Genomic DNA, 27,548 nt, shown 5'->3' on the forward strand with positions numbered 1-27,548 from the left:
CTGAAATTTTGCTCAGAGGGGTTTTTCTGGGTCAGCTTTCGAATGGTTCATTAATCATTGAAAAACCTCTAAGGGCAGTTTTGACCATCTTAATAGGCTAGGCCCTTTGTATGACGGTAATGAAGCATTTGACGAGAAAATTTCCATACATGAACTAAAATCTGTGTTACAAAATTGTAAAAATAGTTCACCGGGGCCTGACAATATCCCAAATGCTTTTCTAATACATTTACCCGAGAAAACACTTGAATACTTAACTAGTCTTTACAATTATATTTGTAATACCATAACATTCCCGGATAAATGGAGGAAAGCCTTAGTACGCCCATTACTCAAACCCGGTAAAGACAAAAAATTGGCAAGCAGTTATAGACCTATATCTCTAACTTGTACACTTTGCAAGCTATTAGAAAAAATTATTAACAAAAGGTTAAGATGGATTCTCGAAAAAAATAGACAAATTACAGATTCACAATCTGGTTTTAGACATTTTAGGTCCACCATGGATCACCTAACTAACTTTCATACTGAGATTTGTGATGCATTTATAAATAAATTCCACCTAATGGCTGTATCAATTGATATTGAAAAGGCATGTGATATGGTATGGAGGGAGTATGTCATTGAGACACTCTTTAAAATGAACGTAAGGGGCAAAATTCTAGCGTTTATATACAACTTTATGGGCAATAGAACCTTAATGGTAAGAAACAAGGGAGAAATCTCATCAGAATATGAACTTACAAATGGAGTACCACAAGGAGCCATGCTCAGTGTTAATCTCTTTTTAGTAGCAATAAATAATGTAGAATCAGTCGTAGTCCCCCCGGTTAGAAGCCTTATTTTTGCCGACGACGTAACACTTTTCTGTGCTGGGAGAAATGTTAAATCCGCCCAAGCTGCGTTACAACGAAGCCTAAACAATTTAGATGAATGGTCCAGAAATACAGGGTTCAAACTTTCGAAATTCAAAACAACAGTTATAAATTTTCAACGAAAAACCAAGTCAGCCACTGTTCCCAAACTGTACCTACAGAACAGTGTTATTAAAACAGAAAGTACTATAAAATTGTTAGGACTTCTTTTTTATGAAAAACTATCTTCGAACCCGTATATTAAATATCTAAAAGATGAAGGTACGAAACGATTGGCAATTCTTAAACCAATTGCAGCAGCTAAATGGGGAGCTGATTACGAAGTCCTCTTGAACTCATATAAAAGAAAGTTATAACTCGGCGGTTGATACCGGCAAATCCATTACTTTTTGCTGGATTCCAACGCATATGGACATACAGGGTAATGAAAACGCTGATAGAGCAGCCAAATTAGCAGCCTGCAACACAAGAATGAAACAAATCACGCATTATACCAGTCGAAACGATCGTAAAAACCACCTAAATGAAATTTTTATGAAACAGGTATTTGACAAAATTAAAAGGAATTACATACAAAAATATCATGATGAAGGAGCGGATCTTGAGTGGCAAGAATTTCCAAGTCCAGTAGATCGTCAAATTCAAACTTCAATTTCTAGAATCAGAATTGGGCACTCAGAAATAACCCATTCATTTTTGTTAAATAAGAAAGAAAACACGATCTGCGATATATGTAAAGTACCAGTCAACATAAATCATCTAATAATAGAATGCAAAAAATATGAGAATGAAAGGAAAAATGCTAAGTTGCCTGGATCCTTACCCATTCTGTTAGGTTCTAAGGAGTATATCGCCGGTTTTGCCCAGTATATCAAGGATACAAATATGTATAAAATATTGTAAGAAAATGTACCATGTTGCTAATGACCATTGATGTTGAAGCAACATTAAATAAATAAATAAAAAAAAAGTTTCGTCATTGTATCTAGGATACCAAGTCTGGTGGGGTGATTCTGAATCTAACAAGGAGAGGCCACGTCCTTCGGGTCACCGATTCGGTTGAAACTTTGCACACTTATAGATCTCGTTCTCCTCTTTACGAATATATACCATTATAGGGGCAGATACCCAATACTTTTCGAGATATTGACGATTGAAGTTTCATTATTTCCCATGTAATGCCGTATTTTTTCTAGCCTACAACAAGAGTCGGTGTGGCGCAACGGTAGCGTGCCAAGTTTTCAGCCGGACGACCAGGGTTCAAATCCTGCCGACTAACGCATTTTTTTTTAAATTTTATTATGTTTTATCATTGCATATTTATATTATTAATTTCAAACGATTAAATTTCACGCATAAAATTGCATTTTGAATTACAAATAACATGTATTTATTTACTAACAACAGGATTATTTACTATTGTTATATATTAAATAATAGTTAATAGTAATTAAATAGTAATAGTAATGTACGACACATTATTTCTAACCGAAGAAGGAAACACCACATGTACTCTTCGAGTTATTCCACCAAAATCTACACCACTAGTACAACCTTGCGACGTGTACTTTTATAGACAGGTAAAAAATTTATTAAAAAAATTCAAAACTGTACATATTTAATTGAACAAAATCGAGAAATTGCAAGCAGAGAAGATGCAATTAAAATACATTCTCTCATTCATAAGCAATTGTCTGCAGTAATTTTTAAACCAATGTTACAATACGCATGGTTCGCCGCTCTACTATCGAACGATAGGGAAATTTTTGAAAATGTAAACCAGCTGTGCTTCCCAGTGGAACTATTAAAAAACAAATGTTCATGTGACCAAAGTGTATTTATACGATGTGCAAGGTGTTTCGCTTCATTGTGTTTTGTTTGCTTCTACGACAAATACCACTGCTGTACATAACAACAACTGTAAGTATTCTACAATAAATATTCTACTTCTGTTAGTAAATAAATACATGTTATTTGTAATTCAAAATGCAATTTTATGCGTGAAATGTAATCGTTTGAAATTAATAATATAAATATGCAATGATAATGAAATGAAAAAAAAATGCGTTAGTCGGCAGGATTTGAACCCTGGTCGTCCGTCTGAAAACTTGGCACGCTACTGTCGCGCCACACCGACTCTTGTTGTAGGCTAGAAAAAATACGGCATTACATGGGAAATAATGAAACTTCAATCGTCAATATCTCGAAAAGTATTGGGTATCTGCCCCTATAATGGTATATATTCGTAAAGAGGAGAACGAGATCTATAAGTGTGCAAAGTTTCAACCGAATCGGTGACCCGAAGGACGTGGCCTCTCCTTGTAAGTGCCAGGAACGTTTCCTATTTCCATGGTGTTGTAAAGGAGAGATACGGATAGTTTACCTAAGGAGCTGTGGAGCACCTAAAAACATTTTTTTGTGCCATGCACAGCAGGGAACTGTCAACGCGCTCTCGAAAGGCCATCTGGAAAAGGCCCGAGAGGCCAGAGAAGAAATTCGGTTCCAAAGCCTGACACGGTTGCCGCCTCCTAAACGCTAGGACCAAAACCGGGGTTGTAATGTTGAGCCGGCCGGACTGACCTGCGAGGTATGCATTGACCTTAAGGGTGAAAGTCGCAGATTTTCGACTTTGCCAGGGAATTTCGCCATTATGTGATCATCTTGAAACGTTTGTAGCTCATTGCAACATTAACCGATTTTTATGAAATTTTCAGTATGCATATAAGTTATCGAAATCTACAAAACGCATTTTTTAAATTATCGTCATAAGATCAGTTGAAAAAGTTGAAAAAACATAATTTTATAATTTATTTATCATTCCAACCAATTGCAATCTAAAAAAAATTTGTTTAGTCATTCTCTAGCAAACTGGTCGGTCTAACATCTAAAAAAAATTGAAAGGGTTTGCTCGTCCCCACTCCAACGCCACCTGTGTGTGCCGCGCGGTCGAGCCTGTGTAGCTCGTTGTGTGCGCTCTCTCGCTTGTAATGTGCTCTTACGAACCGCGTTCTGGCGAACACGCATCCTTATAGTTATAATGTTTCAATCATATTCGTATTATAATTAAGTCGTTCTTGTGTAATAAACAGTAAGTGCACTCCACCATGGACTCCTAATTACCCCTCTTCAATGGTTATGGGCCCAGGAACGTAAAAGGTGGACGACATAACCTAAAACAAGCCACGTGGTCAAGCACACGCATCCGGTAAGTCTGATCATTTACTAAAGTAAATTAAAGAAAAGAAACAAACAAAACGCGAAACGATGGCTGATATTGATAAAGAATCAAGTTTACGAATCGCGAGGTTATCAGACGATAATTACCGAACGTGGAAGATAGAAATGAAATGGTACCTCAGGAGCAAGGGGTTACTAGACCACGTGCTTAGAAAAACTGAATTAGATGAGGCCACCACAGCTGAACAAAGGAGAACACGTCAAATACAAAATGACAAAGCGATAGCAGCTATTGGATTGCACATTGAACCCAACCAACAAGTTCATATTGAAGATTGCACAGATGCCTTCGATGCATGGAAAGCTCTAGAACAAGTACACCAACCTAAATCAAGAGTGAGGATAATGCAGCTTAAGAAACAACTTTATCAATCAAAAATGAAAGAAGATGAAACCATGTCAGCATATGTGTTTGTGCGACCCTCGAGGGTCAGTTTATTAGCTTGGACGAAGTGCCCGTCTTGCACATTTGGCAACCAAATGTCCCAAGAACGGAATCTTTACAAGGTCATTTACAACCGGGAAGGTAAAAATCACGCTTCGGGGATTAGGACTCGGGAAGTAGTTTATTACCCTTGCACGTGTGCTTCCCTGGTCTTCACTTTCGAAATTGCCGTTTTCACCCGTCTCCATAAAATACTTGGGTCATTGTTACATGTCACCGGACGGGCCTTACCTGCGTGGCGCCGCCTGAGTCCGGGTTTTTCCGTCAACACGGCTTGCCAAATATTTCCTATGCTTTTCCACCACTTTCTCTACCATCGTGGGCGTTGGCCAGTTAAGTCACCGCCCATTGACAATTCGCTTAAATATCGGTGTTTGGCAAGCGCGGGAGAGATTTAGAAAACACACCGAAGTCCAAGCACTTCCCTTACGGCCACTGTTTCGTACAGTCTTTAGTTAGAAGAATATACCGAAGTCTTAGTACTTCCCTTAAGGCCACTGTTTCGTACAGTTATTAAGACAAGAGTATCTTCTCTTGTAATAATCAATCGCGCTAAATATATACAGTCCACAAAGTTTGTTTTATATAAATGTTAAATAAAATGATAGTTCTGTTACTTGTTAAACCTGGTAATCACAGCCCATACACAATAAACCCCTCCCGAACAACGAAGCTGACCATTCGGCGCGATCAATATGTATCTGAAATAAAAATATTGGCTAATAATTTAAGGGAAGCTGGTTCCGAGCCGAGAGATGAAGATCTAGCGTATATTATGTTAGCAGGACTTCCAGATTCATACGAGAACTTGAACATGTCACTATCAGGATTACCAGACGATAAATTTACATCAAATGAAATAAGCAGAGCACTGTTGGCCGAGTTTGACAGACGTAAAACCAGAAACACAGAAGAGGATGTGGACCGCAAAGAGGCATTACATTCAAGAGGAGTCAAACAGGTATCATATAGAAACACAACAGCATTGAATAGACAAAAACCTACATTCTGCTCGCACTGCAAGAAACAAGGGCATGACATAAAGAACTGTTGGCTGAAAAATAAAGGTAAAAATTCCAGTTATCAATCTAACCCAAATTACAAGTCAAGATACAGCTATAACGAAGGATTCCTAGTTTCGCTAAACAATATTGACATGGAAGACACTTGATTATTGGACAGTGGGTGTACGCACCATGTCTGCAAACATAGAGATTGGTTTCAGACATTTAAAGAGATTTATCCTGAACCAATCAACACCGCTGCAGAAACTGGTGAAGAAAAGATTACGCTAAAAGCCAAAGGGATTGGAAACATTGTAATCAAGGCATATGTTGGCAGACAAATGAAACTCATAACATTGTATAACGTTTATTTTGTCACACAAATTAGAAAAAACTTAATGTCTGTTTCACAGATAGAAAGGAGAGCCAAAGAAGTAATAATCAAAAATGGCTGAGCTGAAATTCGTAATATGGAAAAATGATTTATACATTGTTCGAGCCAAGACAATCGTAAGCACACAAAAACAAACAAAATCAAACAATGTAACTGTGATGTATTCGCACAGCGACAATATCGCGGTCGCTAACTTCACGCGGGCCTCGCCTCGCCGAACTGCTCCGAGCGCGGCGCTGCCGCGCGGCGGGAAGGCACTCTCTGGACGACGAGCCACGCGAGCGCACGTGCGAGTAAACGCTAGTATTAACGCGAGTATTAATAAAATAACACTTCTTATTTCTTCACCCACGGTCCCGACTACCTCAGGACGATACGTAGCAGTAACTATAAAGGATAGTGCTCTGTGGCATCGCAGATTTTGCCACATTAATAGCAGGACAATTCAAAAAACAGCTGAGTCGAACCAAGTTCATGGATTTGAAAACATAAAAATAGACGAAAATATATGTGAAGACTGCTGCATCGGTAAATCCACGAAAGCTCCCTGCCGAAAACTGAAAGATCGTCAGTCACGAGAGGTTTGTGAGCTTATCCATTCAGATGTTTGTGGACCCATGCAGGTAGGTTCATTGAGTGAGAAACGATATTTCATCACATTCGTCGTCGACTACTCAAGACACACAACTGTAGCATTTATCAAGACCAAAGACGAGGTAAAGCATGAAATTAAGAAATACATAGCTAGTGTGGAATTACAGGCAGGAAGAAAAATTAGAAGGTTCCGAACCGATAACGGCACTGAATACTGCAATAAGGATTTCAAGGCTTATTTTGAAGAAAAGGGAATAAAGCACGAGAAATCAAATGTGGAGACTCCACAAATGAATGGAATAGCCGAACGAACGAATAGAACCTTACTCGATCTGGCAAGATCCGCACAGTCACCTCAAAAATTCTTGGCAGAAGCCATAGCAGCAGCTGCCTACGTAAGAAATCGTGTCTGTCACTCCTCATTAAAAGATCAAGTTCCTCTAGCTATCTGGACAAACAAGACAGTGAGCATTCGTCACCTAAAGGCATATGGATCGCTCGCCTATGCACATTTAGTCAGACAAGGACAGAAGAAATTAGACGACAGAGCTGTTCCTTGTGTGATGGTCGGATACGCGAACCAAACTAGAGGTTATCGACTATGGTGTCCGAAGAAACAAGACGTAATCGTCACAAAACATGTACGTTTCGTAGAAGAAAAAGTGGGCTACGAATGGTTGCGTAACGAACGTGATAATAGTAGAGCTCTGGATAATAACCACAACCAGACGTACATCGATATTGAGTCGGATGAGGAAGGCGAAATCAGTTTAGAGCATTCGGATGGAAGAGCATATGCAGTACCAACAACTAACGAGATAGCGGGGGTAGAAGATGCTCAATCTAGGAGAAAACCTGGTAGACCCAAAAAGAAAGTTAACAACCCGTATGGTAGAAAAGGAAAACCAAGGGCGAACGTTGTAGAAGAGGGAGAAGAACGGGAGGTAGAATCCGAAGAAGATGTTGAAAATGGATCCAGCGTAGAATTAAACTTTATGGAAATTACCGAACCAGACACACTAGACGAAGCCATGTCTTCGCCACAAACGCAAGAATGGGAATAAGCCATACATGAAGAAATGACAAGTCTGAAGCAACGTGGAACATGGGAAACAGTAAATCATGTACCACCGGGACGAAAAAGCATTGGTAGCAAATGAGTTTTTAAATTAAAACGAGATTGCGAAGGTAAGGTGTTAAGGTATAAAGCTCGATTAGTAGCACAGGGTTTTTCTCAACAAAAGGGACTCGACTATAATGAAACCTACTCACCCGTCGCAAGTTTTTCGATAATTAGATTGTTAATTGCTATCTCAATAATTTTCAGATGGTTTACTAGACATTTAGATATCAAGTGTGCATACCTTTATGGACATCTCGAAGAGGAGATTTATATGAGGCTGACCCCAGTATACAAAGACGGCAAAGAGATTATAATAAGGCTAAGACGACCGATTTATGGACTGTAACAATCCGGAAGAAACTGGAACGCCGAATTAAACAACTTTCTACAGAAATACGGATTCGAAAGATTACAGTCATCTAATTGTATTTACAGAAAAGGTTATTGGATGATAGCGATAATATATGTAGACGATAATATATGTAGACGATATTTTTCTATTCGCGAACGATTTAGAATCTATTAATAATTTCGTTAAATCTATAAGTAAAAAGTGCGAGGCGAAAGATTTAGGCGAGATAAGTAATGTATTAGGCGTCAAAGTAGAAAGACATGACAAAATGGTCAGTTTAAATCATCAGTCAATTGAAATTGACTAAAGACATAGAATCAGACTTATTAAATGAAAATAGGAAAAGTTTATATCGAGAAATTATCGGTTCTTTCATGTTTGTTGCGTTGCGTACAAGACCGGATATATTGTTTGCGGTAACAAAGTTCTCTCAATTTAATTCGTGTCCCAAAGAGGTACATTGGATACAGGCTAAACACATTGTACGATATTTGAGTAAAACCAAAGATTATAGCATAGTTTACAAACCAAAGCAGATACCAAAGATAGAGATTTTTTGTGACGCAGATTGGGCCGGAGATGCCGATGATAGACATTCGTTCAGCGGATTAGTTGTAATGGTAGGTTCGAATGTTGTGCAATGGGCATCATGCAAACAGAGAGGAATATCCACTTCGACAATGGAAGCCGAATATATCGCTCTATCAAGTGGCATAAAAGAGGCAATATGGTTACGGATGTTGTTAACCGAACTAGACTTATACGAATTTTTCTCAGGAAATTGTAACATGTATTGCGATAACAGAGCAGCGATAGATTTTTCGAAGAGTAAAGTAGAAAATTCTCGTTCTAAACATATTGACATTGCGTACCACATTGTTACAGAGGAAGTAGAAAATAAATTAGTAAATCTGTCATATGTAGCGTCAAACGAAAATGTAGCGGATATAATGACAAAATCGTTAAAGACTATAGCTCATCAGAAATGTATCAGCAAAATGATAATGGAACTCGCAAAAGTGGGGGATTGAAAGGGTTTGCTCGTCCCCACTCCAGCGCCACCTGTGTGTGCCGCTCTTGCTCGTAATGTGCTCTTAAGAACCGCGTTCTGGCGAACACGCATCCTTATAGTTATAATGTTTCAATCATATTCATATTATAATTAAGTCGTTCTTGTGTAATAAACAGTAAGTGCACTCCACCATGGACTCCTAATTACCCTTTTTTAAAAATTCAAGTCAGTTGGACCAATTTTAAAGAAGTTATTCGGCCTGAAAAGGTGTCAAAATACTTTCCGGCGCGAGTGTATACGTATGTATGTGTATTTAGTGTTCCCTTACCGGTTACAAGGGTGAACTAGTTCCCTTTACAATTTGTTATTAATGTCTTCTTATTCTTTTTCTTTTCTCTTCCTTCACTTCCTCTCTTTCCCTCCCCCACCCCCTCTCTTTTTGCATAGAGAGAGAGAGAGAGAGAGAGAGAGAGAGAGAGAGAGAAAAGTCTAAAGTCTATTATACGAAGGAGTATTAATGTATAATGTAACACCAGACGAAGTAAAACGCTGTGAAAGGTTAGACGAATTTAAGGGGGCCGGCAGGTCGACTCTGTGTAACCACACACATCCATGAAATCCATATACGTATATGAACTTGCAAGGGTCAAAATCTTGACAAATTGACGCTTCAATATTGCAATGAGCAGTTTAAAAGTGGTCACTTGTGTTTCCTAAAAGTCCAATCTAAGTCTGTCCAGAACCGAAATTGCGAATTTTTACCTCATCGTCGAGTAATTTGTAATATTCGGCAGAAATCTCGCTTTCTGAAGCAAGGATGACGTCACAAGATGGCTGCCGCAGAGAGATTCTCTTAATTTCGAGAGATTTAGTGTTCGTATCGAAAAAAGGCTCCGGACAGACGTAGCAAAGACATGTACAAACACGGTGGTATGCATTTTTAATTGATTACTTACTTATTTAAGGCGTAAAATGTCTAGAAAAAAAGGCACCATTTTGCGGTTCCGCTTACTAGCGCCACGGTCTCCCCGCGGCATACACTGTACCTTGCGATAGAATACGGTCGATAATGCAGATCGATAGTACAGGTTTACATATGCAGAGTTGGGCAAACTATTTATCTAAATAAAAATTTCGAATAACGAATAAAAGATAAAAATATTTTTTATTTGGAAGTACTTCCCATTTAAAATGGTTGGCACTTGGTTGCTTGTCGAACCGGATGGTTCGATGGTTGTTACAGCAACTCTTTCTGGATCCATAGCGATCGTTACGTATGAAAACGCGATTTATATAAAACTGATTCGTTTACGGTGCGTGTTCAACAGCGCGACGAAGACTGGCTGAACGAACGTTCAGCCCTCTTTTATATGTTTCTTGTTCATACATTGTCTTTTGCCTATGACAGAATCGGCAGATCTCCAAAGGACGCTTTCGGCACCCTTGGTACTTGCCGCCTTACGAAGGAATCGGCAGATGACCAACGGACGCTTTCGGCGGGCGATCCTTTGGTCGACAACTATGTCAGATCGCCGCGCTAGCTGTTCATGGGCTAAAAGATCAAAGTCCTCAATGTCCTCATAACGATTTTTAACGAATTTATAATGCTTTTTGAATGTCAATTGCATGGAGAATCGAGCATTATTGGCAATTTATGCTTGTATGTTTTTAATCAGAACAATATTGTTAAGACGAACGAGTTGTAGAGCTTGTTCCGATCGAAATGAGTCCAAATACGACATCATTTGGACTGTCTTTAATGAGACTGTAATTTTTATCGTAAAAGTAGGTATCAGTGAAACTTGTTCGATTACACTCGAATTTTACCTCATTTTCATCAGGAAAATCCCCTCCATTCGCTCGTCACAATTTGATGAGGATATATTGAAAAATCTAAAAGTTTAAACTTTCATTCGTGCGCGATTCTCCATCCGCTTACATTGTATGTCGTCTGTCGTCGCTGGGTCTTTGATGCTCGGCGCTCGGCAAAAGTTATTCGAAGATTTATTCGAAGCCTTCGAATAAAAGATACAGATAAAAGATGAAAAAATTATTCGAAGTTCGAATAAATCCGCTTCGAATAAAAAAAATTATCTTTATTCGTCGGATAAATTCTCGTCGGATAAAAGTATTTATCCGATACTCGTCGGATAAAGATACTTTTTTTATTCGAACCTTCGAATAACGAATAAAGATAAAGTATGTTTTATTCGAATCGTTATTTAAATAATTTTTTATCTAAATAATGCCCAACTCTGTACATATGTACGATATGTATGCTGCCGAATATTGCAAATTACTCGACGATGAGGTATAAATTCGCAATTTGGGCTCTGGACAGACATAGATTGGACTTTTAGGAAACACAAGTGACCTCTTTTAAACTACTCATTGCAATATTGAAGCGTCAATTTGTCAAGATTTTGACCCCTGCACGTTTCGCTACGCAACTCGTAACGTCGCCTCGAACGCCTCGCGACTGGTGATATGCTGCCGAATATTGCTAATTACTCGACGATGAGGCAGAAATTCGCATTTTGGCCTCTGGACAGACCTAGATTGAACCTTTAGGAAAGACAATTGACCATTTATAAACTGCTCATTGCAATATAGAAGCGGCAATTTGAACAAGTTTCTGACCCTTGCACGTTTCGCTAGAGGCCACGACCTTCGAGTCACCGATTCTGTTGAAACTTTGCGCACTTATAGATCTCGTTGTCCTGTTCACAAATATACATCATTATAGGGGCAGATACTCAATAATTTTCGCGATATTAACAATTAAAGTTTCATTATTTCCTATGTAATGCCGTATTTTTTCTACGGTACAATAAGATTCGGTTTAGCGCGACTGCAGCGTACCAAGTTTTCAACCGGACGACCATTGTTCAAATCCTGCCTACTAACGTATTTTTTTAAAATTTCATTATGTTTTACCATTGTATATTTATAACATCAATTTCACTTCAAAGTACCGATTTCATTTTGATAAAATATAGCAGGCCTCAGGTCGTGGTCTCTCCTTAGCATCTCGTGACGCCACACTTGTTTCGAACGCTTCGCGAAATTCACAGTTTGGCCTCTGAACCAAAATAACCAGAGGGTTATCAAATCATTTCAACGGAAAAATTGTGATTTCATTAGTTTCTTTTCGCATAAATCGATTTTTTCCAAAATCCTGAGGTGACAGACAAATTTTGTGATCGGATTTGAAGTCAGCGTGATAAAATCTACGAGAAAAGATGTACAGAATGTTAAGAAAAATCTAACCGTGCATGGTATTGGATAAATCACAATTTTGTTTAAATATTCCAAGTTTATTTTCAAAGTTAAAACATGTTTGTACCATAGTCTCTCTATTTTTCTTTTATTTTGCAATATTTTAACTTCTAAAAAAAAAATCATAGCTCTATCTCATTTGTATCGAAAGTTCTTTGATTTTGACAGAAACTTCGTCACTTTGTCAAATATAGTGTTACGAGTATCGATATGTGACGATATCGAGACATCGCGCCGAATGGTCTTCGTTGTATCGTCGTCACTAAGACGACGCGGCTAACTTCTCGGTTTTATATATTGTGTACATATATAAAACTTTGAAAAATGCTATAAACTTATATATATGGAATTATTCAAGTTTATTTTACGTTTAGTCTTTAGTTGTAAATTTGTATTTGTTTGTTTCTTGACTTCAGATTTGACATCTAAAGTAAAAAAAAAATATGATAAATTTTGTTTAGTTTTTTATGAGCTTCGTGGCATAAAAAAAGCTGCTTTAATTTCATTTTGAATATAATTTTCTTTCTGACAGGAAGTAAATTCCGGCTCATTTTGTTTTTTAAAAGAAGTCCTGGTAATATGTATAAAATTATTATAATGTTAAGAATAAACTGATTCAATTTAATATAAATCAAATGATTTCCTTAGCTTTTGCATACACGTGACCGCCGTTCGAGTTTCATTTCAGAGATATTAGCGAAAAACTGCAAAGGTAATGTGACAACGAGTCCTGCGTATATCTACGCGCCCGTGGCAATGTACGTGTTAGCATGTGTTGGTCGGCTGAATCGGGCTCATAAGGGGGCCGGCAGGGTTTGAAATCCATATGCCTATGCATGGGTCAAAACCTTTTCAAACTATCGCTTCAATATTGCAATGAGCAGTTTAAAAGTGGTCACTTGTGTTTGCTAAAAGTCCAATTTATGTCTGTATAGAGCCCAAATTTCGAATTTCTACCTCATCGCGGAGTAATTAACAATATTCGGCAGAAAATTCGAATTCTGAAGCAAGTATGACGTCACAAGATGGCTGTCGCTGAGAGATTCTCTTAATTTCGCGAGATTTAGTGTTCGTATCGAAAAAAGGGCTCTATACAGACATAGCGAAGACATGTACAAACACGGTGGTATGCATTTTTAATTGATTACTTACTTATTTAAGACGTAAAATGACTAGAAAAAAAGGCACAATTTTGCGGTTCAGGTTACTAGCGCCACGGTCTCTCCGCGGCAAACACTGTACGTTGCGATAGAATACGGTCGATAATGCAGATCGATAGTACAGTTTTACGTATGTACGATATGTATGCTGCCGAATATTGTAAATTACTCCCCGATGAGGTGGAAATTCGAAATTTGGGCTCTGTACAAACATGTATTGAACCTTTGGGAATCACAATTGACCATTTATAAACTGCTCATTGCAATATTGAAGCGATAGTTTGAAAAGGTTTCTGACCCTTGCACTTGCCGCTACGCGGCTCGTAACGTCAGGCTTGTTTCGTACGCCTCGCGACCGGCGGCAAGCTGCCGAATATTGTTAATTACTCCCCGATGAGGTGGAAATTCGAAATTTGGGCTCTGTACAGACATGTATTGAACGTTTGGCAAAGACAATTGATCATTTATGAACTGCTCGTTGCAACATTGAAGCGGCAATTTGGAAAGGTTTCTGACCCTTGTACGTGTCGCTACGCGTCTCGTAACGCCAGGTTGCTTCGAAATATCCGTTATATTCCAGTAACTAACTAGAATGAAATATGTTGTTGTCCATGTGACAGTAGAAGAGGTTTAGCAATAATTTCTTTTTTGCAGCTTGAGGACTATTTTTAGAAATTACAGGCGAAGTTTGCAATTTCTGCCTACATTGTCGATGAACGGGCTTCGCTTGCGAATTATTATCACCGGAACTGTTTCTCCACTTCAGCTACACTTCTTTTTGTTTAATTTGGAAAGGATACGGCTGTTGTAAAATAATGTTTTCGACCATGACAAGTAACTTTATAGTGTAGGAAAGTGTAAACAAATTCTTTTATTGCGTTTTTTTTCGATGATGAGCCAGTGATTCACATGTTGGAAAAAATGTGGTCACATTCCCTGAAATTTCCCCTTCAGAAGAATGGAGAATTCTGATTGATTATGTATAGATGTGAGTTTGTATGTGAATTGAATATGTTCTACAAGAAAGGTGTCATTTCTCAATGAAAACCACGAGAACGTGGTGATTATTTACTTGACAATTAGGGTTTCATAAAATATACTTCAAAACCAGAATTTCATGTTGTCGGCTTTGCAGTCTGCAAGGTACTGTCTGCAATATATATGTTTAAATAAAAATTTCAAATAACGAATAAAAGATAAAAAAAATTTTATTCGTCATTGGAAGGTCATATCGTCGATTTGGGAGTTCTAGTCTTAGAATTTAATGGAAAAAGGGCGACACGTTTTTTGAAATGTCTGTAAAATCAACAATTTATAAGAGATCGAAAAATACTTTGAGATTCGGTCACTAAACACTACATATATTAAAATTTGAATAAAAGCCGAAACATTACTACAACAGGGATGACCCATAGTTCTCGAGGTAAAAAAAGGGTCATTTAGTCGTAAATAGGGATGTGCGGGCCGCCCGATTGTCGGGCGCCCGAATCGTCGGGCCGGGTCGCAGAAAGTCGGGCGCGCGATACTTCATGATACATCGGGCGGCCCGAGCGTTTCGGGCTACCCGAGAGTTTCGGGAAGCCTGCTCGACTTCGTCGGGCGGGTTCGGAATGAATCGGACAAGTTCGGGCGAGCGAGTTATCGCGATACCTGAGATTCAACTCTGCGTTATTATGAAATACATAATGGTAACAATGATATATGATTTCGAAATAATGCACGTTACACGTGAAAAATTTAAGAGAAAACAGCACAAAATGTAAAAAATTGTCATAATTTACCTTATTTTCATGCGTTCTAGTTGTATGTAATTTCGTAAGGATATTTTAACGACATTATCGATACATATGCAAGTTCATTCGGAGGAACAAATTCGTCAGAATGCCAGAAATATTGTCTCTTAAATTTTTCACGTGTAACGTGCATTATTTCAAAATTTAATACAAATAAAGATTATGCATATGTTTGCCAATTATACCTACGGTAATTATGAAAAAAACCACGTATATTAAAAATTACGTTAATTAAGCTATGAAAGAAGTATCATTATTGCCATTATGTATTTCATAAGAACGCAGAGTTGAATCTCAGGTATCGCGATAACTCGCTCGCTCGAACTTGTCCGATTCATTCCGAACCCGCCCGACGAAGTCGAGCAGGCAGCCCGAAACTCTCGGGTAGCCCGAATCGAGCCCGCCCGACTTTCTGCGACCCGACCCGAACCCGAATACCGGGCGGCCCGCACATGTCTAGTCGTAAACGAAGTCTGCAGGTATTGCGGAGCGCACCACTCACCTACCTGAAACGGGGACACTCCGCGTCCTTTTCCAGCTTATTATGAAGCCAATGTTCAATTCTCCATCCTTCTAAAGGGGTTATTACGAAGGGGAAACATTTTTAGTAGATACTTTTATGGTTTTACTTTTCTGACTTTATAATGTAATGAAGAAAGGGTGATCCTTTTTTTAACACGTCTATTTAAAATCAACAATTTTTAAGATATCGAGAAGTCCTTTGACATTCGTTCATAGGTCGCCAAAGACTACAACATATTCAAATTTGAACAAAATCCCACAGCAGTACTCGAAAATGTGCCCGATTTCGCGTGGAATGACCTCGGTACACAAATGACTGATGCATGAAGCTTGAAGTCCATAATGAAGAAGCGCGGTATAAAATATAGCAGGCCGCCGAAAATTATCGGAAAGTAGTAAAAAATATCACCTCGCAATTCTAATTGCGGATCAGACAGGATGTCAGTATCAGTCAACGTTCGAAAGGATAATATCATATAAGGGAGAAAAGACCGCATTTGTTCAGGAAAAGGTAGATGAACTTATGTCACATCACTCAAACGTAATAGTAACTTGTTCGAAATCCGGAAAATCACAGGAAATTTATAAAATTTAATATATAATTATTATATAAATAATAATATATAATAATAGTAAATAATCCTGTTGTTAGTAAATAAATACATGCTATTTATAATTCAGAATGCAATTTTATGCGTGTTAATCGATTGAAAATATAAATACATAATGATAAAACATAATAAAATTTTTAAAAAATGCGTTAGTAGGCAGGATTTGAACCCTGGTCGTCGGGGTGAAAGCTTGGCACGCTACCGTCGCGCCACACCAATTTTTGTAGTCTAGAACAAATACGGCATGACATAGAAGATATATACATTTATATATATATATATATATACAATTTATAATATCGTAATATGAGACATATATAAATATACATATATATATAATAATATAAATATATTATTACATTTATGCGCTTCGTGGCATAAAAAGAGTTGCTTTAAATTTCATTTAAATGAGATTTGAATATAATTTTCTTTCTGACAGGAAGTAAATTCCGGCTCATTTTCAAGAAGTCCTGGTAATATGTATAAAATTATTATAATGTTAAGAATAAACTGATTCAATTTAATATAAATCAAATGATTTCCTTAGCTTTTGCATACACTGACCGTCATTCGAGTTTCATTTCAGAGATATTAGCGAAAAACTGCAGAGGTAATGTGACAACAAGTCCTGCGTATATCTTTACGCGCCCGTGGCAATGTATGTGTTAGCATGTGTTGGTCGGTTGAATTGGGCTCATGAGGCAGGAATCAGTTTCACGAAACGCTTGTACATTTACGGGTTTGACGACATGGCAACAGTGAGGCGAACGATGATATGTAGCAACCATGTCTAGTCGCAAGCTTTCTCTCTCAATTTTCGTTTCTCTCTTCTACTACTACTCAAGTCGGCATTGCATATATTCTTTTTTACCGATATCTCGTAGACGCGACGTAGTTCCACAAAAAAACTTTTAACCATTCCACAATGAGTTTTCCCTACTGACCGTTCGAGGACCGTTCGAGAATTGGCGTGACAGTCAAGGTCAAATTCCTGCCGGCCCCCATAAGGCAGGAATCAGTTTCACGAAACGCTTGTACATTTACGGGTTTGATGTCATGACAACAGTGAGGCCGAGGATGAAATGTGGCAACCCATGTCTAGTCGCTAGCCTTCTCTCTCAATTTTCATTTCTCTCTTCCGCTACTGTTCAATCTTCTTACCATCCTCAGTCGGCATTTCATACATTCTTTTTTACCGATACGTCGTGTGTGATGTAGTTCGACACAGAAAATTTTAACCATTCCACAACCAGTTTTGTCTACTGACCGTTCGCGGGACGGCCCCCTCAAGGGCCCGGAGCGCCATAAGTAGAGTGACTACATTACCGACAAAATATGGTTTTACGGGGATCAAATTTTCGTCCTTAAAAAGGAATATTTTGTCGCTGGTAAAGGGCTCATTCGAAAGAGGAAGGTTCAATCTAATGCGGGCTGGTCATGAGCTGACGAGATTATGGAGATATTTAGAAATATGAGCGTTAGAAGTAGGCCAAACATTGACGATGCACGGGCCGTGGAATTCAAGCATTTTTATGCCATTGGATGAGTTTTCTGGATGATGTCGAGACCAGCCCGCAATAGAAAATATCTCCAGCTACAAATTGAGCTATAATTTGTCTTGATTCTGTTGCGAAATAAAGGCGAAAACTTGTTTCCCGTTTCGGCATGGCTTTCTAGCGTCAGAATTCATGATATCGATAATATAGAGCAAAAAATGTGACAAGTTTAGTTGAGCTGGAACTCATCAGGTGGCGCCTAAGTAGAAGGACTGTCGAAGTGGGATTGGAGGAAACTGCAAGCGTAGATTGTGGTTATGTTCGACGCCTATTCGCTCATCGGCAACGTGCGTCTGAATATGTGTGTATATGTATATAATTTTCCTATACATCCAAATACTTCGCTAGTTTGATGTTTCGGACTCATGCAAGCAATGTGCAGTTGTCCATATACGTATATAGCATAGTCGTAGCTGTAGCTTCATGTATCATATGAAATTGCGATCACATTTGTATACCGATGAGCTTACATACAGTACCACATTATACAAAAGAGAAAAAGAAATTGTTAACCCTTTGCACTCGAGTGGTGACTCTGAACCACCACTAGAAATTGTTGTGGCATTATTTCAAAGAAATTACAACAAATATTACAATGTATTTGTTACATTACAAAATTTGAATTTAACAGATTACTAAACATTTAAATATTCTATGTGGAAATCGGATCAGTTTCGTATGAATAAAATGAAAATATTCGACCTTGGCCCAGAACTCACACAAAACATCCTTGCTTCGGTCGATTGTACGAGAACTTGTGTGCAGCAAGCTTGTACTTGATAGAATTTGTAATCGTCAATTAAATGTGATGCTAATTATATCATGTTCGGTGTAATTTTTATCAGAAAAGAAAAGAGCTTATTCCGATGAAAATGAGTCCAAACACGACATCATTTGAACTATCTTCAATGAGATTGTAATTTTTATCGTAACATTACGTATCAATGAAAATTGTTCGATTACACTCGAATTTGAACTCATTTTCATCAGGAAAATCCCATCAATTCACTCGTCACAATTTCATGAAGGTATATTGAAAAATCTAAAAGTTTAAACTTTCATTCGTGCGCGATTCTTTATCTGCTTACAATCGCTGGGTCTTTGAAGTTCGGCACTCGACAAAAGTTATTCGATGATTTATTCGAAGCCTTCGAATAAAAGATACAGATAAAAGATGAAAAAATTATTCGATGTTCGAATAAATCCGCTTCGAATAAAAAAAATTATCTTTATTCGTCGGATAAATTCTCGTCGAATAAAATTATTTGTTCGATTCTCGACGAGTAAAGATTTTTTTATCTTTTATTGGTTATTCGAAATTTTTATTTAGATGAATATTTTGCCCAACTCTGCTTTCAAGTGCTAGAGCTCGATCGCGGTCGCTCGTCGTAGTATGTCTATCTTGTTCACTCTCGGGATGGCTCTTCGCTATCCTTGTCGAACCTTTAGAGCTTATCCAGATGAGGCGATTTACGCACGTTTCAAACAAAACAAACAAAAAACCTGACCGCGACATACGCTAAAGAGATAAAAATAAAAAATATTATTAATAAAACAAAAAATCTTGCTGCGAAAAGAATTATTGATAATTTATACTTTCTATTTATTTTTTTATTTTTTATTTTATTTATTATCAATATTTTATTGGATAAATTAGTTTTTTGTTTCTTCTCTTTTTAATTCTTTTCGCAGTCGGGTTTTTTGTTTTTTTATAATATTTCTTATTTTTATCTTTTTAATATCTTTTAATATTTTTAATATTTTAATCATGCCGTCATTGTTTATACCTTTCATTTCCACGTCGAAAAATAATACTCTTCGTATTAAAATTCAAATCAATTATATTGATGTGTTACCATTTGTTAACAATATATAAAAAACGTAATTTTTAAAACTATACTTTTGTTCTGTAAATTTTACATATACATATATTCGTGTTATATTCGTATAGAAAGTTTAAAAAATTAAGAAGATTTTTAAACAAGTCCATATTCAATGATCGTTTAATACAATTATTTACAATTGAAAATTCCATATTTTAAATTAAGAAGGAATAAGCCTCCAAATTTCGACAGATCCGAAAGGAAGAAAAGAAACCGCTCGAACCAGCTCGAACGCTTTCCATGCGATCATCGACGGTGTTTATATGAATGTGATACGGCAACATTGCCCTTTTAAAAGCTGACAACGCAGTAAAATCTAGCTTCCTCGTCACACACCTCTTGTGTTGCAACGTCAATCGAGTTCTCTTTCTGATTCATAATAGAATACGACGATAGCTCCATCTCGTATTCATCAGTCAGCTACACATTTGTAGGTAATACCATTTCTGTAAAGGAAACTGCACGGCAGATACCGACCACCGAATCTTGAAAAGTCACGTGACTGACCCGGGCCCTTAAGAGATTGCTAAAGGAATTTACAATGAGAAATGTAATATAGTAATATAAATGTAATCGAAAATAGCTGAGAAAAAACAAAGCTAACAAAGAATCAATCATATCTCTCTCTCTCTCTCTCTCTCTCTCTCTCTCTCTCTCTCTCATCCTTCCACTCTTTCCCTTGCCCTTACCCCCATCTCTCCTTACCATTTTCCATCCTGCACTTTCTTTCTTTCCCTGTCTAATTTTTCCATCCACCCCTCTCCTTCTTCGTTTGCCGCCAATATCCCTTTCACCTTCTCCTGAATCCCTTCTCCTTCTCTACACCTTTCTAACATGTATTCCCAAGTCTCTTCTTCTACCCCACACCTTCTGCACCATCCCCCCTTCTGCTCTTCCCCCTCCCAGTATCCCCTTCCCCTCAATTCCAATCTATTTTTACTCTTTCAACCCTTTCTTTAAGTATTCTGGCTTATTTTCCACCCTTATCTACTTAAACCATTTATTATATCTTGACTCTATCGCCTTTCTCCAATTTTCCCCTTTCTCTATCTCCTTTTCTCGGTTTCTATCCTCTTCCACTCCTCCTCTGTCTCTCTCTTCCTCACCCCTCTCTTCTAATTTTCTTCTATGCCCTCTCTCTTTTATATATTTCTTTCTTCCTTCTTCCCATTTCGATAACTTCTTCCCTTTTTTTCTATCTCTTCTAGAATAAGGGACTTATATCGAGAATTTACTGTACTACGATTAAATTACTATTGTAATCGTTTAAAATATGTTTTACAAATTGGCAAAACCCAAAAAACAAACGCGAACAGCTCAATAAAAGACATTATAAAAATATTTTAAGTATGTACATCGATGAACAAGATATATAAATTACCAAATATTCGAACTGTTTAAATCCTTCTGTAACGTGATATATGAGAATCCATATACGCGTGAAGTATTTATCAGCATAAAAGATTCAAGAGCTCGTCAGGTTGTGGGTATGAATCATCCACTCGGTGCATTAACCCATGGTGTTGCAGAACACAGTTGTAATTCTAAGGCCCCTCCTCTTATATTCATTTTAATAATTTACTAAAAATTTGCGATAATTAAATAAAAATTGCTAATGATGGAAATCCATCATCTCCGTATGATTCGTATCTAGCAACAATAAGAGAGTCAATCTAACTGTTCTAGCGATATGAATAAAAACAATGACACGGTAACAAAATGTGGTTTAATTACTCAATGTAGATCGCTACGCGTGCATAAATGCTACTTATTTCAAATCTACTTGTTTTGCATTTAAAAAAATGTATTACGGCTAAAGGTATGTACAGAGTGAACTACGAATCGTGACCAGTGGAGATTACTCTGTTATTAGCTGTCCGATTGAAAATGTTTTTATCAGATGGTAAATACACATCTAATAATATCTGAACAAGTGAATCGTTAGTAGTCTTTGCGGTTTTCGTACGTGTACACGTTCCATAATGAGTTACTGTAGCAATGAAAAGTTAGAGATGGTTTTGATTAACGGAGAGCGCGGGCGTAATTCAGTGTTAGTTCAACAGTTATATACTGCACGATTTCCAGAGTTACAGAGAATTGGAGATGCATGCTCAGCTATCAATGCAGAAGTTATAGAAAGTGCTAAACATTCTTTTATGTGTTCCAATGTACAGAACGAAATGTTTACAAACAGTAGGCAAGAGCTCAAATCAATCCTTTCGATCTATCAACAACATCGGAACAGGTACAATGGCGTAGCATACGATAGTCTTTGTAATATTACAGTTCTATTTTAGAATATATATTTCTTTCATCTTTTCTCAACCAAGATGATAAAAAAAGGAACACATATTATTTTATGATACTTGCCGAATTCATCTAGAAATCCTCTAACAGATGTGTATTTGCAAAAAATTGAAGGTGACCTGGAAAAATTATGAAAAAAAGTAGTTGACAAAAAATTTCCTATAATGATGTGAAAGCTCTCTTGAAACCATGCTATATATGATAATATCACTTTCGATCGGACTGCTAATAACAGAGTAATCTCTACTGGTCACAATTCGTGGTTCACCCTGTATACGTTTGTCATATTTTATCTGAATTTTAAATTTATATTTGCAAAATAAAAATTAAGAAAGAATATCATATTATTTTAATTTAATTATACAGTGTTTCAAGTTTTCACATATTGTACTTTTTAAACTAATATGAAACGACCAAAATAATGAGCAATCAAACCATTTGAAATAATTACTAGACTTGTCAAGCAAATAGCATAAAGTATACACATATGTAGAATAAAATATTATGAATAAGGTAATTAAAATATGAGAATTCGATTAAGTTAAATAATAAAATATAGAAGTTGATTTGCAAATATTCCTATCTAATGAAAAGTAGGCATGTAACTAATATAAACTAATGTAAGAAATATTCTACATGCAGAAGTATAATTTAATATGTAATTAATAACTTAAATGTGCATATCAATTTTAATTAGTCGATTACATTAACATCTCATTTTTAAAAACTATATATATATTTATAATAAAAATTACAGAAATGTTATCAAACGATTTTAAATGCATTACTTGATTTCATACAGGCACACATAAATTTGAAAGTATGAAAAATAAAATGAGAAGAACTCATTTATACTTTATTGTTGGCAAACAAATATGTATAAATACATGTGTATTAACAAATGTTTATTACAGAGAAGACAAGTGTTAATATTTGGATATAACCCTTGGTTGTCAGACCTCTTGCACAAATTCTGGTTGTCAAAACCTGATTGACTAGGTCAGGCCTGCTCAACGATGGCTCGTGGAACCGATATGGCTGCTTCTACTCTTCGCCTGCTCGGCGAGTCAGTCCCCACCATGTCCACTCCGATTTTTCCTTCGGCATGTATATGTACATGAATACAGAGTAATGGTGAGTAAACTGCCGGTGCAGCGGTTGTGGGCCTGATGCCGAAAGAAAAGTCGGAGTGGACATGGTGGGGACTGACTTGCCGAGCAGGCAAAGAGGAGAAGCAGCCACATCTGTTCTGCGAACCGTTGTTGAGCAGGCCTGCGTTAGGTCGTTCAGATCCAGTTCACTTTTCAAGAAGCTGCTGTTCAACAGTGGATAATAATATTGAACTGGAAAAAATTGGGAATATATTTTGATAAAAAAAAAGTTAACAAACAAAGTGACTTCACTTGTAAAAAAACTTACTAAGTAAACTAATAATATCTCTGTAACATCTTTTTCGAAAGTGAAACTATTGTCACACAGACCTACAATGACAACAGAGGGTTAAACATTATCTAGGAGGAATAAATAATCAATCATTAGCATATAATATTTCATTTTTTAGCAGTTCAGTATGTGTATAATTACGTAACTTTTTATGTAAAACGGCTTTGGCTTTTTACATCTGTATTCAATAATAGAATAACTCCTAGCCTCTGTATTTAAATGTAAAATATAAGTATACAAATTAAATCATTGAATATTATAATAAGCAATAACAACCTCTGTATAATGAGTATATTTTCACTGTTGAAACACTTTAGTTGCAAATTGGAAATGAGTTAGCATTCTTGTTTTAATTTATCTTGGTTAGTTCATGTCTGGAGCGGTTGTAACGAAAAACAAAGAAATTAAAGATTATTATGTAGCATTTTAATAAAATCAGGTCTACGATATGTCAAAGAATTTAACCAAAGACATTCATAACACATGCATTTTCATGCAATACGCAGAAGGAAATGAATTATTATCATATGAGAATTATAACTGACAAGCCTTCTATACAAGTACTAGATGACGCGATATTAGAAATTTGTACATTGTGTTCTCTATTATAGATGATCTTAAATAAATACAATGCATGCAAGATAGAATTAAGAAAGAGATGATTACTTCTGATAGAATGGATTAAAAACATACTACACAATTTTATTTCAACGCATTCTCATTTACATGAAAGTTGTATTAAAATGTCTGTCACTAAATATATATTTAGCTAACTTAAATTCAATTTACTAAAGGCCTGTGTCCATGTGAGAATTTCTGTCGATAGTAGCTCTTAAAAGTACTCTCAATTTGTGTGTCCATTTAAGAGTACTTCAGAGATGCTTTGCTCTCGGAGATTAACGTAAGAGTTAACTCTCGAAAAGTCATCTCAAGTATATGTCCATTTGTATGAATTTTGATAGTTATAAGAATACTCGTGAACAGAATGGATGTGAAGAAGAAGAAAAGGCTGTCTGGAAGACTACCAACTATACGAATGACGTTCGTATAGCTGATAGTCACTCGCAGAGAGAAAAATTGAACATGTCCATTTGCGAGTTTCAATTTGCTATTTATTCTCTGAGAGTTTTTCGTGCAACTCTCCGATAGCACTCTCAATAGCGTGTACACTGATAAATTTGACTCTCGAGAGTAACTCGCAACAATTTTACTTTCAAATGGATATAGACCTTTTATTCAACACTTTTTATTAATGTAGATAATATCATTTGTCTAAATGCATTAAAATTTCTTTTCATGAAAGTATTATCAATGCAGTGATTGCAAAACATTTGCATTGTATTAAATCAATAGTAAGTAGTATTCACATTTTTAATGTATCTGCTTGGTTGTAACACACAACTGACAAACTAACAAATAATCTAGATTTGGAACAAATGTAAAACAATATTGTATCTGAGAAATTGTTTCATATAGATATTGTGGACTTATAAAATTATTTTGCTTATTTGCACATTTTATTAACATACAGAATGTTTCGTAAATGGTGGGCAAAACTTTAGGAATAGATTCCTAATGCTTAGAGAAGACAAAAAAGTTTTATTAACATAGGACCAGAAATGATTACTTTCTGAGTTATTAAAGCTTTCGTGCCAGAATTCTTATCACATCATCTTAGAAGAAACGTATAAATTGTAAACAAGAATAGTATACATATGTCCATAGACCAACGATTATTTCAAAAACATTGTTGATGCCTTTAACACTAGAACTACCGAACAAGTCAAAATGACTGGTTCCTAATTTTTTCTTTTACAATTACTCAAATTGTAAAAATGTTTTCATCGGAAATTTTTTAATGAACCTCTTCATTGAAGCACATATTACAATAAAAGTGGTATGAAGTCTGAATGGGCACAGTCTTGTCACTGTTACAAAGCAATATACGTCAGTCGCATTTATTGCTCGGTAGTTCTAGTGTTAAACGGGCCTTTAAGACAATGCGACGAGAAATGTGGCACAAAAACTTTTATAACTCAGGAACTAATCTGTTCCCTTTTGATATAATTTCTTTTCTACTCTAAGCATTAGGAATCTATTCCTAAAGTTTTCCCTACCATTTACGAAATACCCTGTATTCAATAATCAATTAGGGCTGTCAAAATGACAAGCTTGAATCAAATGATTATTATTCAGATGTTTTTATCTTAAATTTATTTAATCTTTAAATTATCATATAAATCATCATTTTTAGATTTCACTAATAGAACGTATCAATATGAAATATAAATTTAGTAAATAAACCACAAGAAGATAGCATAATATAGGTGTTTTTACAAGACAATAATATTAACTAAAAACTGTTGTATAAATGTTTTCATTATACTACTTACGAATCCTCATACAAAACAAAATTCTTTTTGCTTTTAGAATGGCTATTGTATGAAAAATTGTTTTGTTCAAAGTTTTCTCATAAACACTACTATAGCATATTCGTAAATAAAATGAATACATATAGTATTAATTCTTTCTATAATTATTTACCTTTTTCTTTACAATGTAATGAAATAATATCTGTTACCTTACGTCATTCGCATGACCTGTTGGTTTGTTGTCCTCACCACCAATTTCAGTTCTTATATTCAAGAGAAAAGTTACAATGTTAATTTCCTCTCGAATCAGTGAAATATAAAAAACACGTTTTTATAATTTCTCTTAACTTTAAACGATAGAATTATAAACACGTTTTCACCACCTGTTTCTGAATAGTTATACACGGCACATACACTGAACTATGTCACGCCTCTCCTAACCTCAATTATTGGTTAACTAATGCAAACACATATGTCACTTGAAAATTCGAAAATTCATTTATAAAACATAAAATTTATTACAAGAAAAGCAGAATAACGATGTTTAGATCGCTTTGTTTGTATATTTTTGATTTTTAAGGTTTCAAACTAAAAAATAAACTAGTCATGACCGGTTAAATTGCTTTACACAACATTTAAACTTCGCGTGCAATACTGCGACTGAAACGCCATGAATGTGTAGTTTACGCCATCAACTTTCTTTCCCTCCTTTTCATTCTTTCGTTGTCTCTTTTACTCTTCTGTTTCTTGCCCCGCCTATTAGCTCTATCTTTCCTTTTCCTTCGGAACAATACGCTCTTCACTGTACCTTTTTTTCGTATGGTTAAGTAACCTATCTCCTTTGCTGCGCGTGAAAGGTGCATGAATCTATAGATATTTGTTGCATTCATTGAGGTTGGATGATCGTTTTCTTATTCGTCAACTATATAATCAATTCCTTTAACCTTTAATCCTACCATGAGCGGGCAAATGATCGCTTAAAAAAAATATGTATCTTAATATAGAAAGACATGCTATGAAATTTTTTCGGAAAGTAAACAATAAAGGAAGTTGTGAATATTGAAAAATGGGTTGTACGTATATTATAGGAAAAGTCAATAAGTTATATGGCGATACAGCAACGTTGTATACAAGAAATTCTAAACGAAATTTCAAAAACGGTCATTTGACCGCGCGTGGTAGATTTAGTGGTAAATACATGTTTTTGTGGATTAGATAACGATATTAGATATCGTATATTAAGGAATACAAAACTATTCTTACCATATACGATGCACATACAATATTATGTATATATAATAATTTGAATTGAATGTAGTTATGCTATTAGTAACATAGTAGTATGTTACAGTAACATGTAGTAGTATGTTACTACTTATGTCGTTAATTTATTTATGGATCATTCTACACGAAATCGGACGCTTTTCGAATGTACTATTTCGGATTTTGTTCAAATTCGGATATGTTGTAGTCTATAGTAATATGTACATGAACGTATCTCAAAGAATGTTTCAAAATCTTAAAAATTGTTGGTCTTACATACATCTAAAATAAAGTGTCAACCCTTTTGTTACGTCTTTTCGTGG

General features: G+C 36.1%; 1 protein-coding gene across 6 annotated transcripts in view; it reads right to left on the reverse strand.

Annotated features, from left to right (window-relative positions):
- Mical-like (MICAL-like protein) overlaps positions 1–26,782 on the reverse strand; it is a 321,784-nt gene extending 295,002 nt beyond the window's left edge. For 4 of the 6 annotated variants that reach the window (XR_013083775.1, XM_076803830.1, XM_076803829.1 and 1 more), the window contains exon 1: positions 26,172–26,778. The gene's annotated coding sequence lies outside the window, so the exon portion shown is untranslated. Of the gene's footprint in view, positions 1–26,171 lie in introns of all 6 variants that reach the window. The other 2 variants (XM_076803827.1, XM_076803826.1) reach the window with 2 other exon arrangements.
- Between the last annotated feature and the right edge of the window lie 766 nt (positions 26,783–27,548).

The sequence above is a fragment of the Halictus rubicundus genome, unplaced genomic scaffold (assembly GCF_050948215.1).
Source record: "Halictus rubicundus isolate RS-2024b unplaced genomic scaffold, iyHalRubi1_principal scaffold0028, whole genome shotgun sequence".
Classification (NCBI taxonomy): Eukaryota; Metazoa; Arthropoda; class Insecta; order Hymenoptera; family Halictidae; genus Halictus; species Halictus rubicundus.